The sequence below is a fragment of the Olea europaea genome, chromosome 3, assembly GCF_002742605.1.
Source record: "Olea europaea var. sylvestris chromosome 3, O_europaea_v1, whole genome shotgun sequence".
NCBI lineage: Eukaryota > Viridiplantae > Streptophyta > Magnoliopsida > Lamiales > Oleaceae > Olea > Olea europaea.
This window is the reverse complement of record NC_036239.1, coordinates 14,048,297-14,060,795: the sequence shown is the minus strand read 5'-3', so window position 1 is coordinate 14,060,795 and position 12,499 is coordinate 14,048,297. Positions and strand designations below refer to the sequence as shown.

The window sequence follows — 12,499 nt, the reverse complement described above, 5'->3', positions numbered from 1 at the left end:
ATTAATTTTGTTTGTTATGATCAAAACATTGAGGATGAAATCAACCATAGGTCAACAAGTGCCAATAGTGTGGGTGGGGTGTGGGAAAGGAGGTGGGTTTGGTTATTTATTTATTTATTTTTCTAATTTGTTGGTTTTTAATAATATGAGATTGATTTAGTTACCATTATACCCTTTTCAAATTTAGACAAAATCAACTTTTCTGATCAACTAAAGGTCTAATGGATGAATTTTCATCTATTTGGACCCCCATTGCTAATTTTCAAAGGTTTGGAATCTTCATTGGTATAAATTGAATGTTACGATAAAGTCTACAGAAATGTGAATGGTTAGGGACCATTGCTACAACTATCCCTAAAATTAATTATTGAATTGTAAAAATGTTGATGTTATATGTAATGGGGGTGAATATAGTGATTTTTTAAAATTTTGAGATTGTATTATGGATGTATTTCGGGTGAGAATATATAAAATTTGTGTGGATATATAGTCTTTAATTGAATAAATTTAATAAGGAAAATATTAGAATGTGACGTGAATGACAATACTAATTTTTTATAATTTTAATAATAGATAAAAATTATGGATGTAAATGGCCGTACTGTTTGATTGATCAATAAAATAATTTTATGTTAATATATTATCAAGTGATATATACATTTTAAAGTTGGTAAATCTTAAAATTCATTTTTCTCGCTACAAAAGGACAAAACAATAAATAGATAAATAAATAAACTAGTTGACTAAATATAGAATATAAAAATTAAAATTGGTAACATGGATTGAAAATATTTTTATTTATATTCATTTAAATATATTTTTCTTAAATTCTTATTTAAATAATAATTAAGAGCTTGAACTCTTTTATTTTTATATTTCTAGATTTTTTATAATTTTGTTTTTATTTTTTTATTTTTTATTAGAATTCTAATTTTCTAATAGTATTGATTCTATATTTTAAAAATTTTACTTTTTTTAGAATTTATCATTTTTATTTTTTTAATTCATCTTTTTAAAATTTTATTTTTTAAAATTTAATATTCAATTTTTTTGAATTTTAAGTTTTTAGAATTTTATTGTTCTTCGTGTTTGAGCCCCATTAAAATTATAAATTCATTTTTCTTCGTATTTCCCACATTATCATTATAATAGGGCCAAACAACGGTTGAAAATAATCAAAATGCCAAAAATGAGTTTTGAGTTTAATATTATAAATTTAAAATTATTCTCGAAAATGCATTTTCAGAAACATCGTATCAAACATGTTTTGGGTATTTTGTAAAATTGAAAAAAATAAACCTAATGCACTCTTAAAAAATCTTTTTGTTTACAAATACACACTTCTTCAATTTTAACTATGTTGCTGAAAACTAGCGTCAAACAGTGACCTAATATGGTCGAAGAGGTATTTGCCAAGAAAATGTTGAAGGCTAACACTCCTATAACTTAGGGACATTGGTTACATTACCAATTTGAAGTCAATATTTTCACTTCTCCGGTAATGACGATGGTACAAACTTTGCCCTTCTAACTGTTCAATGTCACCCTTGAGTACGATGGAGTGACTACAATCTAGCTGTCGATCATCAATCTGGCTACGATCTATGCTATCCTTCTCAATTATTGTTTTGCAGTGACTTTTTCTCAATTGGCCACAATGATGACTACAATGGGAGTTTGGTGATTGTTTTTATTTGTGGCTGTCGATGGAAAATAAAACAGTTGTTTGGTGGTGTGAAGGCGGTGGTAGTTTTCATGTGTTGGGTTTTTAGGGGTTTTGGTGGTGGTTTTGGAGATCTGCTTTGTTGGAGCTTTGGAGAATAAAGTATGAGATTGTGACTAAATTTATAACCGTGACTCATAATATGTTAAGTCGTGATCAATTGATTTAATAATTTGTAATCGAGAAATAATTTGGGATCAATTAATTTGATAATTTGTGATCGTAAAATAAGTTGTGATTTGTGACTCAGAATAATTTGTGATCTATTAATTTAATAATTTGTGATCGATAAATAAATTTTGATTTATAAAATTAGTGATTTGTGATTGTAAACTAAGTTGGGACATATAAAATTTGTAATTTATAATCAAGAAATAATACGTGACATATTAATTTAATAATTTGTGACAGATAAATAATTTGTGATCGAGAAATATTGTGTGATTATTTAATAATTTGTAATTAATAAATAAGTCGTGACATATGAAATTTGTAATTTGTGATTGTGAAATTTTCTGACTATGATTACTAAGTAATTGTGATAATAAATTGTATAGGACTGTGACTTTAATATATTTAATAATTTATTTAATTAATTAAATTTAATTATAACATGATTTTTGAATATTTAAAACATATTTGTTAATTTTCAAAATTGTATTTTCTAACCACCTTAATTTTGTATTGTTCCCTTGATTTATATATGTAATTTTGAACATAATTTTACTTAATTAAGTTTAAATATTATAATTTTAGATAAATTTTTGACTTGGAACATTTGAAGCAAAAGCAGAGGATTTTGAGTTAAATCAAACTTGGTTCGAACAATTGAAGACTAATCAAATTTTAATTTCATTTATTTTGAAATGATTTTAAGTATTAGAACTTTTAATTTTCATCCTAAACTTTTAATTTTAGTATTTATCTGAATTTTGTATAATTATATAAATTTTAGTTATTTTTTAAAATAATAGTTGTAAGTCTTCATGGGAATAAGTTGTTTTGGAATAGATATTGTACACTTTGAAATTTTTCTCTCTCTGAAATTCTTGATATTTAATATATAAAATCAATGAGTCCAAATTTTTTGTATACCTGCGTGAATTTATAAGTTTTTATAATTTGATTTCTTTTATTCTTAAGGAAAAAATAGCAACTAGATGTTGATCGTGTTGTGATATTTATTTACAGAAATTTGATAGTGTGTTCATTCATCGATTCTTCATTTTCGCCCTACATCATCTTGCCAAACACACTATCTATCTCTTCTTATTGAGTTGAATACATGTGGATGAATCTAATCCCAACCACAAACTAGCTCTAATTTGAATAGGGATGGCAACCGGCAAGATTGGGGCGAGGGAGGTTGCATGGTAATTTTCCATTCTGTACCTGCATCGTTACTCATTTAAGGCGAGGTGGGCCCTTGCCGCATTTGCTACCCGTTTAAATTTTTTTTTTAGTTTTTTTTTATTTTTATTTTTTATAATTCATTTTATTGCCCCCATTCATTAAAGTGGGACAATAATATATTTAATAAATTTTTAATTAATTAATTTATTTTTAAAAGTTAAATTATTCAAATATATTTGATAAACTAAGACTTTTTTTGTTTATCATATTTCTTAAATAATTTTAGTTGTCATCTTCTATTAGAACTAATTAAATTTCATGGAGTTTTCCATTAATGTATTGAATTCTTCAAAAGAAAATAAAAAGTTAAATAGGTTGGGGCTTTTGTTACCCGTACTTGCTCGGGGTGAAGTCCCCCGCCCCATCCTCAACCTCGACCCCGACCTGAATACTTGATTAAGCGAGCAATCTCTATCTCGAGTATCGGGGTTTGACAAATTTCTTCGTTATTCCTAAATTTCAACCTTCAAGCAACCATCAAAACCATAGAAAATCACATTAGGCGTTGACTGCATGCAAATTTTACCTTATAATCTAGAGAATGCTATTTGTACGTCATGATTTACAAGTTCATGTATAGAATAATGACATGCAAGAGAGAGGAATAGACAGAAATAAAAAAGAAATCAATTAGAAGTTAGTTAATATAATTCATATAATCATTCTATATATCAATCTGTAAATCTTAATATACAAATAACATTACTATACTCTTTTGGATATAAAACTTTGTTTCCCCATAAAATTACACAAATAAGAATAAGACTTTGTGAAGGACGCACTAAAAGAAAATTACTTATAATTGTTAATATAATATATTCTTTATTATAGTCACTTGTGCACATTCTTATTTGTAGGAAACTGGAAGTATTTTAAACTTGAACGAAGAGAAAAAACCATAACACAAACGTCGCCTGAGAGATTCGAACTCTCGCGGGGAAACCCCATGTACTTAGCAGGCACACGCCTTAACCACTCGGCCAAAGCGACGTTGGCAATAGCTGTATTGACAATTATTATAAATGAATGATTTCAGATTACCCAAAATCCACGAACACCTTCGCTTTAGAGATGCCAGGGATTTGGAAAAGGGGAAATAGTCATCAGGAAGGAGGATGTGGCGGCGGCGGATGGAAGATGATGTGGTTGCAACGTCTTCAAGTTCTGGTGAGTCATCTGGATTTTGTTGAATTCAACCGAAAAATAGAGTTACATTTTAATAGATTTTCCATTCCTGCATTATTTCACAAATTGAGGGAGGTCATTGATGGTATCTGTGCAATTTAAATTTAGCTTAAATATATTCATATGTTTTTGAGCTTCATTGAGTCCATGATTTTAGGGACAGTTTCAGTTTCTTATTGCAGGTTATTGTTTAGAAAGAAACTAATTTCATGCGTCTTTTTGCGCTTATTCTTCTACAAATCAATAAATATGTGTCATAAGTATTGAATTGAGTTGATTCCTGAACTTCACATTGCAGATAATTCTCCTATCTTTTGTATGTTCATGTTGTGATTATGGCCTGTGTCCATAACTGATGCTGGGAATTCCAAATTACTTTCTTTTGATATGCATAATTTTTGTGTTATGATTCAATTTGGGAGATTAAACAGATGGATAATTAGCTGGCTGGAATGTAGAAACTTATGTTGAATTCTTGGAAGCTAACATTTTCCATGAAATAACTTATAGTCACGAATGTGTCCACACAATAAATCAGAAAAAACATGACTAGATCGAAGTTTATCAGATAATCACTTTTCTCTAGTTAATCTGTGTTTTTCCTATTTGTTTTTCTTATGACTGAATAAAATGTTTTCACAGTTTCAAGATTAAAGCAATGGGGTTTTTTTTGGCCCGGGGGGGGGGGGGGGGNNNNGGGTGGGGTTTTTTGTGGGGGGGGGGGGGGGGGGGGGGGGGATCTTCCCAAGAGTTGATACATATACCTTTGACTTTTCAATTTAGAAAACCATAACCCACTAATATACTACTTAGCAGCAACAAAACAGATTGAAATAAATGATCGTACTATTAAACATAATAGCAATCAGTGACGGCAACAAGGTTTTCCTCATATCCAAGGCACCATGGAACACATTGCAACATCAGTCCAACCCAACTCATAAATATTCCTAATCTCTCGTAATGTATTTAGTTCCCAAAAGTGTATGCAGTTTCTCTTCTACAGGTCTACTCTATTACATGTGCCCCTGAAAAACCATTTCTTGAGCTTTGGGTTCAAACTCATATGTTGACACTTTTCAATTTACTTACCCATTTTTTTACAGGCCTTTTACCCTTTAGAAACTTAATTCATTGTCATCATAGACACTTGATTATATAGTTTATAAGACTGCAAGACTTCATCACTTCATTTCTGTGGGCTGTACTATCAATTTCAGTACTCATAAATTTTAAAGACCTCTATAATTTGATTGCATTCTTTACAGCCTGAAAATTATTCATTTTAGTCTATATAAATCTTTTATCCAATACCATTAACATAATTGAAAAATTCTTGGAAACACTATCTTTTGCTATGTTTTGTCCAGAGGTTTTTTTATGGGACTATGAATGTTTTCATAAAGCCGTATCCAAGTCAGGATTCAACTCATTAAAAGTTTTTATAAAATTCTCAGAATTACTACTTCAAACATTGTAAGACTTTTACCAGTCTAAATAAATTGTTGAGCGCTTAATGGCTCCAATATGAGCTGAATCACAAAAATTTCATAGGTTATACTCAAAAATTACATTAAAGCTCCGGAAAGGTTCAAACTTCAAATTCCCCTTCTTCCAGAGTCAGATTTTGTCAAAGATGTGAGTCTTACAAGAAATTTAGCTTTACTCTCCCAAGAATTAGACCTCTCTTCCCTTTTTTTCTCTGGTAAAGACTCAGTCAAACCCCGGTCTAGGCTCTCCGGTGACTTTGCCATGTCAGCTCCCAAAATCTTTGCTTGCATGACAGTTATCACTGCTTTGACTGCCACATCAGCATTTCGACGGTTCCTTAATAAGATCTCACTAATCTGAGCTGGCGTAAGGCCCCCACCTGATCTTATGCAACTCTCCACCACATCAAACAGTACGTGTGAGTCCACCCCCAAGTAGTTCTTCACCAAGGTTTTGAAGGCATGCATACCGCATGTGTCCAGGCTAACATGCACGTCCATACGCCCACATCTAATCAGTGCCGGGTCGATTGTGTCCCTGTGGTTTGTAGTGAAAACAATCACTTTCTCTTCTCCACAGCATGACCATAGCCCATCAGTGAAATTCAGCAGCCCTGATAAAGTCACCCGCCCATTATCCTCTCCATTGCCACTTCCATGCTGGCAATTCTTAGTCATTGGTCGTAATCTCCTGTTCTTTGTTATTCTTTCCCCTGTTAAATCGATTGAACAATCTATGTCTTCAATCACTATGATTGAACGGCTTGTAGTTTGTATGAGCAAAGCCCTTAGCTCAGAATTGTCTGAGACTTTACTAAGCTCAAGATCATACACATTATAGGACAGAAAATTAGCCATGGCAGCAATGAGACTGGATTTTCCTGACCCTGGAGGTCCATGCAACAAATATCCACGTTTCCATGCGCGTCCAATTTTGTTATAAAATTCTTTGCCTTCAGAAAATGCCTTGAGATCATCTGTTAGCTGTTTCTTCAACTCTGGCTCAAGTGCAAGTGTGTCGAATGTGGAAGGGTGGCGAAAGGGCACGGAGGACCACCCCGACTCAAAAGATCCGTGCCCATTGTTGGTGAAGAGTCTGCGTTCGCTTGAAACTCTCTTAAATTCTTCTCCACGTGTTGTGACATGTTCCAAATAAGGATTAAGGAGAGTCATGTGGTAGCGCTTGGGAAGTTTGAGGGTGAAGCTACGTTTTTCATCAAGGGAATCTTGGGCAGTCTCGACATGGTGAGTCCAAGAGAGGTGGTGGCCTTTGAAGGAGTCATGGACAGTTTGGTTGGGTGCAACTGTATATGAAATTCTGTTTGAAGATTTGGAGCGGGAAAGAGTGAGGTGGCGGCATGTTGTGGAGGTGTTGATGGAGTTGAGGTAGAGATTCACATGGAGGTAAAGATCATTTACATCAATCGCGCCATAGCCATTGAATTCTGGGATTTCGAAGTAAGAATATGGGCTACATACATCTTGAACGGATTCGTAGATAGAATGCAGAAATGAGAGAAGCTGTGTAGGCAAGATGTTTTGGAGGACTGTGAGGAGGCCTAGAAAAGACCACATTTGTGTCAATAATTCCATGTTAGACTGTTACAAATTGCCAGTGTTTTGTTTCTGACTTGTAAAATTTTGATTTTGCCTGTATTTGTTGGGATTTATTTATAAAGAGAAGACAAGGAAAGAGAGGATGATGAACGTGTGTGGATAAGGAGGGACTCTTGGATGTTTGTTGTGTGCATAAAATAGGGGTAAAGAGAGCTAACTAAAGTGACTGTTTTCAGGTTGAGCAAAAGAAGCAGTAAAGATAAAGATAAAGCTAAATAATTAATAATGAATAGACATGTCTTTCTTATCCTTTTTCTATTGGTGATTTTTGGAATCAATTTTGTTCTTGGATATATATGTAATGGGGTATGCTTATTCAGTGATTGATTCGGATTTACTTTTTCATTAAATGTTTGAAGCGTGCATACTTTTTGTAAACAGATTGATACTTATATGCTCTAATGTTACGTCGAATGATCTCATCTAAATATTCAATCTGTCTTTAGCTTGAAGCATTGAATGGTTTTACTTTAAACCCTTGAAAAGTAAATACGAATATGTTTGACATGGTGGACTGGATAATGTATTGTTTTTTGGTTAAAGTCTTATCCAATTCATTGTCTACGGTGATATGCATATTTAATTTTGTAACAATTGTACCCATAAACAATCCTAAAGTATTTGTCATAGCTTCTAATCTTGAAATGCCTAACATGGATATTATTGGACATTGCACATAATAGCACACGTTCAAACACACAAACTAGTACCCTTTTGCTTTTGATAATCCATGCTTTTTCCAGCCTTATCTTTAATTTGTTCTTGCAACATTTGGTCTTTCCTTTTGATATTACAGAATGTACGTCGAATAATTTACTCATCAATGGCTTATGACGAAACAAATAAACACTAGATTGATTATTCTGTCTTAATCATGTTCCCTAAGATCTTGCTTAAGATTTTCTGTCCATAATAATCAACTTGGACCTCTGAATTTTGAAGGACAAGGATAGAGGAATACATATATTTGGGGGTTCTTATCGACGTATTGAACATGTCGTAACAAAGACTCGAGCTTTGTGACTTGAGTTTCTCTTTCTGCATAAATGGGCTCACAAGCTTCTCTACTTTTTATGTAAAGAAAAAGCTTTTATTGCCGAAATGATACAGAAAAGGAGAAATTGATAAAAGTAAAATAGATAAGAGAACTAAAAGATGTCATTATTTCATAGTGTTATCTGGTCTTTATTCTATTGAGTAATTTTGCGAAATATTATCATGTGATTTGATATGACAACTAGGTATCTATCTTTATGTCGTTTCAACATTTTTGTCATCATCCTAAAGCATTTTTGAAACTTTTCCATTTGTACAAATTTCTTATACCAAGTTTTTCCATAAAAGAGAATTCGACCTATTTATTGAAAATAAATATATACTTAAGGAATTTTTCATGTTAATAGTTCAAGTTTTAGACTCAATTTTCTAACGTTGTAAACAATAATTCTTGGAGTTTGCCGAAAGAAGCAGATATGCAGTAGCTACTGGATCTTCTACTGGCACATAACAATTGTGGATCAAAGCACTTGCTAGTCTTGATCATTGCGAGGGGTGGACGGACGAAGAATAGTTTCATTGCAAGCCCGTGATAATTGGTATCAGAGAAGGATAATTCTACATGGATTTCCACATGTACATTATAATGTACATGTAGTATAGCCTCGGAGAAAATATATGTGTTTTCCTTCTCTTTGGCAAACGTTGAAATAATTATCCTTAAGTGACATTACTATCTGGCACTGCAATAAAGATGTTGGGAAAAGAGGTCTCTTTTGCTTTGTATTTTTTTCCCCATCTTTACCCTATTGCTTTTACCCTATTCCATCATTATTCTCCTTCCGTAAATGCCCTTTTTTTATTTGTTTCTTTTGATTGTGAGAAACATAGTTGAAATTCGGAAATCACATGGCTTTGTCGACACCAAAAGCTACAAGCATGAGAGATTAATAGTGGGCAGTACGTTACTGAAGCATAATTATTTTGGGAATAATGAAAGCACTGAACTTAATAGTGTGAATCAAAACAACTTGTGCACATACACATAAATTACACTGCAAATATTGATTGTCGAATATTATTGACCAAAATAATATTCGTCACATCACGAAGGGCTAGTCTGGCCTAAGGTTGGAGCTGGTCTTGTAGACGACGTTACTTGCGGATTGCAGAATGGAATGAGAGGTGAGTTGAAATGGAATCAATTATATTCTGAAGTAGGAGAGTTTTATTTCCCTACTATATAAAAAGGAGAATGTGGAGTTACTGTAAAAGTGAATAGTGAATTGTTTCATTTTATCTCACTTTAGCGTTTTTTATTTTATTGATTCCATTTTTATTGCACTGTAGCATTCCTTTTGTTTCCCGATGTTTGAGCAAGAATGATACCGTTTTTTTCTAATTTAATTGATACAGTGATATTTCCCCTCCCCATCCGTCTGTGTGTGGATAGAGGGAAATCTCTGCATGGACGGAGGGAAACTGCCACCAATTCCTATATCAATTACATCTTTCAACACTTTTCTAGTGGCTCCGATCTAACATTTTTCCAGACAATTTAGTATAAAGACATCGCGAAACAACCGAAACTGATAAAGATCATATTTGATGCGAGAAATACACAGGCACCACTTCGAACACTCTCAGAAAAATCTCGAATCTTATCTAGAACTTGCCAAACATCTGGGACCACATTCTCAACATCATTATTCATAATTGAATCCCGTGGAGCACGGAGTGCTATGTGAAGGACGGACCTATTTTCTGTACCATTTATCTGAAGAAGCCACAGAACCAAAGGAGTAGGGGTTAGATGACAAATGCCAGAGGAACAATGAAAAGATAGATGAGTGATGCTTCAGAATCCGGGTTTTCCAGAGTCGAGGTGGCAGCATCTCGATCCTGGATCTTCACACATGCGGAGCCCGCCCCTTTTACATCGGGGCACCTCGGCCCCTAGACTGAATCCAAGAATTTTATCCTGAGATCTCCAGCTTTTTTCAAGATAGATATTGTAGGAAAGGTTATTAACCAAATAAAGCCTTAAACTCTTTCATTTTTCTGTTTAATTTTGGCAACGAGTTTAGCAGCCAGTAACTAATAACAATCGCTCACCTGATACCAGCTATCTACATCAGACATTCTTTTACACGACACAACCTATTTAACAAACATATGATAAAAGTCACCAAAATAAAACCTTGACTTACACGCTCTCCATTGAACATCAGATTAATCTTTTCTTTGAGATGAGATGCCTGAATCACCACACCATTATAATTAATCAAATTTCAACATTCTATATTCCCACCAAAAAATAATGGTTCAACTTTAGCTTACCTCTGCTAAATCATGGAGCTTATTCAAGGTGTCAAGATTAGCACATTGCCTTGAATAGTCCAACATGAATGAAGAGAAATCTCTCCATCTACGAAGAGAAGAGAGAAGTCTACTTCTCTCTATGCACGGATTGTCTCCGTGCACGGGGAGACCTTATGACACCATCAATATTTTTTTTTCTTTCATTTTTTTTTTTTGGGGAAATAGGGAGAGTACTTTTCAATAAAAAAATTGTCCATTCTTTTAACTAAATAATATTTATATATTCTTTATTTAATTTTCGTAACTTTTTTTTTATTTTTTTTACTGTATTTTTTTTAAAATTATTTTAAAATTTATTTTTTCTTCATATTATAATTAATTTTTTTATTTAAAATTCTTATAAATTCTTTTTGTTATACGATAAAACTCAATTTTTACAATTTTAATTAAATAATATTTATTTTTAATTTTCATTATTTCAATTTAATTTAAAAACTTTATAATAACATTTTTTGTTTTTTTTTTTTTTTGTTTCTTGTAATTTTTTTCTATTTTTTTCTCCAATTTTTTTTGTTCTCTAATTTGTTAAATCATTTAGTTTGTAATTATCATTTTACACTTGCACGAATAAAAAAATAAATAATTTAACAAATTAAAGAACAAAAAAATTACAGGCAAAGAAAAAAGAAGTTATTGTAAATTTTTTTTATTAAATTGAAATAATTAAAATTAAAAATAAATATTATTTATTAAAAATAAAAAATGATGTTTTATTATAAAACGAAAAGAATTTTAAATCGAAAAAAATATTTATAATATGAAGAAAAAAGAAATTTTAAAACAAATTTCAAAAAAATAATAAAAATAAAATAAAAGAAAGTTACGAAAATTAAATAAAGAATATATAAATATTATTTAGTTGAAATTGAAAAATTAAATTTTATTGAAATTGAAAAAAAAATTATTTATAGTGTAAATGAAAGAAAAAAAAGAAAAAAAAAAAGGGAAAAAAAGAATTCTCTCCGTGGATGGAGAGAAATCCTCCATTAAATGTGTGTGGATGGACACATTTTGTTTCATTTTGTTTTGGTCATATTTTAAATAATTTCTTTCGATTTAAAAAATTCTTTTTAATTCTTTTCTTTTGACAATAAAACTTAATTTTTTTAATTTTAATTAAAAAATATTTATACATTATTTATTTAATTTTCGTAACTTTCTTTTATTTTGTTTTTATTATATTTTTTAAAAATTTTTAAATTTTTTTTTCTTCATATTATAAATAATTTTTTTCGATTTAAAAATCTTTTTTATTCTTTTTATTTTACAATAAAACGCATTTTTTTCAATTTTAATTAAATAATATTTATTTTTTATTTTAATTATTTCAATTTAATTTAAAAATGTTATAACAACTATTTTTTGTTTCTTTTTATCAATTTTTTTTTTGGTTCTCTAATTTATTAAATCATTTAGTTATAGCTATCATTTTACACCAACACAATAAAAAAAAAAAAAAAACTAAGTGGTTTAACAAAAAAAAGACAAAAAAAAAAAAAAAAATAAAGGAAAAAAAAAAAAATATAAAAATTAAAGCTTCAATTTTCAATTCTCAACACCAATTCATCACAAATTATAAATTCCCCAATTTCTCATTTTTAATTTTCATGAATCAAATATTCACATTTCACGATATTCAAATTAATTTTTTATATCACAATTCACAATAGACAAATTCTCAAATAACATATAA

The 12,499-nt window shown here is 30.8% G+C and overlaps 1 long non-coding RNA gene and 1 other non-coding gene across 2 annotated transcripts; one reads left to right on the top strand and one right to left on the bottom strand.

Moving 5' to 3' along the window:
• Positions 1 to 4,044: 4,044 nt before the first annotated feature.
• TRNAS-GCU lies at positions 4,045 to 4,126 on the bottom strand. The gene has a single exon. It is a non-coding gene; the product is annotated as a tRNA-Ser (tRNA).
• Positions 4,127 to 4,180: 54 nt separating this feature from the next.
• On the top strand, positions 4,181 to 9,214 carry LOC111386912. Its single transcript, XR_002701336.1, has 2 exons — positions 4,181 to 4,303; positions 8,882 to 9,214. It is a non-coding gene; the product is annotated as an uncharacterized LOC111386912 (long non-coding RNA).
• The last annotated feature ends 3,285 nt before the right edge of the window (positions 9,215 to 12,499 follow it).